The 2766-nt window shown below is 45.7% G+C and overlaps 1 non-coding gene across 1 annotated transcript; it reads right to left on the bottom strand.

Moving 5' to 3' along the window:
• Positions 1-2385: 2385 nt before the first annotated feature.
• TRNAS-UGA (transfer RNA serine (anticodon UGA)) lies at positions 2386-2467 on the bottom strand. The gene has a single exon. It is a non-coding gene; the product is annotated as a tRNA-Ser (tRNA).
• Between the last annotated feature and the right edge of the window lie 299 nt (positions 2468-2766).

The raw sequence follows: 2766 nt of genomic DNA, 5'->3' as shown, positions 1-2766 counted from the left end.
GTCAGTGATGATGTTTTAACTGTGCCATTCGTACCTTTTCAGGGTATTCTAGAGATGAAGTGTGAATCTGTGTGCTAACTCAAATATTTATTTAATCCCTTATCAAAAATTTATTGAATATCTTTTGTGTGTCTGTGCCCAGCAGGGTTTAAAAATGAGAGATAGAATTCCTTTGTACTTTTGCAGGTAATTCAGCACTTAAAGGGAAGAGTAGCAAATGGTCAGACGTAGCCTAGGGTGATCCTTTTTATAATAGGGAATGGGAGAATAAAAATGGTGTTTCTGAGTGAGGAAGATTGCATGATACTTTCCTCAGAACGTGACTTGTGGACAAGAACATAAGTTTTCTCTGCAGGTGATTGGGAAGTGAGGAGGGAAGCTCTACCTGGTATTCGGAAGAAAAAAAAATTGAAATGTGGCTGATTTAAGAAAAAAGCAACTGGAAGAATAGAGAACATCTATAGAGTTGCTAGAAGAAAGTCATGAAGGTTTTTGGAAAATGAGATTCCTGTTCTGCTGGAAAAGTTCAAGATCATGGTGGAATGATGCCACAAAACCTCTAGGGTGCAGACAGTACTGTCACTGCTGCAGAGAGACTGTAAGCCCCAACTCTAGCTTTGGTCTATTGTCCTTAGCAGTTGCTGTGACTGTCAGTGTGGCCTCTGTTCAGCATCACAGACTTCTTTGCATTAATGGAGAGAAAGAGCAAATGGGCAGAAGTGGCTTTAGAAAGAAATACATCAAAATGGCCCATACAATTTACCATAACATAAGTGCAACAATATTTTATGAATCGTGGTACTTGGGAGACAAGGGTTCCAAGGAGGTACTTGACCAGGAACAGTTGTGGAAAGTTTTCCCCTCCTTTTACAGTTGCTCCCATATCTCCCGTGTGAATGTGTGGCTCCCCAGTGATACACGTGGACCCCCCAGGTCACTGAGGTGATACTCAGCCTAGCGGTTTAGGCTTGATGGTTAGGCTTGGAGGGCCAATAGGGTCACAACATGCAGTGCTGGAGAGTGAACTCAGGGCCTCCTGCATACAGTGCATGTTCTCCCGCCCTTTGAATTATGGTCCCCTCCTCTATACCTCCTATTGCATGTTCCCACACCCCACTCATTCTTCTAGACTGTAGGAACCAGACAGTGTTGTGTTGGTTCAGCTGGCTCAGTCCCACAATAGAGGAGCTGCTGTTCTGTTTTGTGCTCACAGACCGTACAGTGTACTTAGGCAGACACAGGGCTGCATGGTGGAATAGCAAGAAAACTCCCATCTTTAAAGAAGGTGGCACCAGCATCATGAAGATGAAAGAAGTGACCTTGCCAAAGAATAGTTTTTACTGCATATAGAGGTGAGTTGACTGCGGTTTTGGTAAGTTTCTTTTTTTTAAAAAAAATATTACCAGTATATTGAAGTCTTGGGTGTGGGGGGTTGATGTATTCTGGCCCACCCTTGAGAGAGAGATTTTTAAAAAAAATTTTCTTTTTTATTAGTGAGACACCATGAGGTACAGTTGTAGACTTACAAATTTTTGTGCTTGGGTTTCAATTATACAACAATCAAATACCCATCCCTCCACCAGTGCCCATTTCCCACCACCACGGATCCCAGTATCCCTCCCACCCCCCATTTCCCCTCTCACCCTGCCTCTGTGGCAGGGCATTCCCTTTTGTGAGAGAGAGAGAGAGAGAGAGAGAGAGAGAGAGAGAGAGATATGCTTAAAGGGAGCAGAAAGGGCACTAACTCCACAAAAACTTCAGGTCAATATACAATTAAAAAACAAAAACAAAAACAAAACTCAGGTAAAGAAAAAAACTACCTGTTAAGAAAATTAAAAGCTCCCAAACTCCATCAAAAATAATAATCACTGGCAAAATTTTGGTATATTTCTTTCCAGAACTCCCATGGGTTCTTTCTCTCCATTCTTGCCACACAGGAACTGTATAACAAAATCGTGATCATACCACATTTTTTCCAGCATGTCCAATATTTTTGGTCTCATTCGGTAATGCATTGGGAAAGCTTTCCTCTGCCCTTAATATTTTAATCTCTTTGTGCGTAGTGTTTCCATATGTGGATGTAACGCCGTGCTTTAAAAACGGAACCATAAAAAGGTTTATTATTGCCCATTTGAAACCACTCTTGGATTAAAAGCGAGGAAACCACTGGAGGTGATTCTGGGATGGAAGGAGTGGTAACATGAATATTGCATAACCATGTGTTCAGCATAGTGCAAACAGCGTATGTTTCCAGCATAGACGCGTACTGGCTTTATTTTAAACACATACATTTCTCGGTGGGGTCGCAGTTTAGCGGGCACAGATCAAAACTACTGCAACGTTGCAACGGGCGCCTCTCGGGAAAAAGCAAAAGATTCCGACTTCCGCAGCGAGCAGGGTTCGAACCTGCGCGGGGAGACCCCATTGGATTTCAAGTCCAACGCCTTAACCACTCGGCCATCGCTGCCACGGGAAGAAGCCAGAGGCGGAGACACTTTAGTGTAATAGCAACCGCGCGCATGCGCGCCACACCAGCCGAGAGGCGGGGCCTGCGCGCTCCCCGCTGCGTGTGGGGCGGCGGCGGCGGCGGCTCGAGCGGGCGGAATCGCGGAGCTGGACGCGGAGGACGGGTGGGGAGTCCCCCAGTCGGGGTATTCTCGGGGATTAGAGACGCCCCCCGTGGTTGCGCCCGGAAAAAAAAATCACAGCTTGGTGGGGCTTCCGTTCGCGACGCTGGGTTTGGCCCTCCCGCGCGTCCTTCGGGTC

Source organism: Sorex fumeus, unplaced genomic scaffold (genome assembly GCF_029834395.1).
Source record: "Sorex fumeus unplaced genomic scaffold, SorFum_2.1 ptg000020l, whole genome shotgun sequence".
Classification (NCBI taxonomy): Eukaryota; Metazoa; Chordata; class Mammalia; order Eulipotyphla; family Soricidae; genus Sorex; species Sorex fumeus.
The sequence above is the reverse complement of the archived record's forward strand: the minus strand, read 5'-3'. Positions and strand labels throughout refer to the sequence as shown.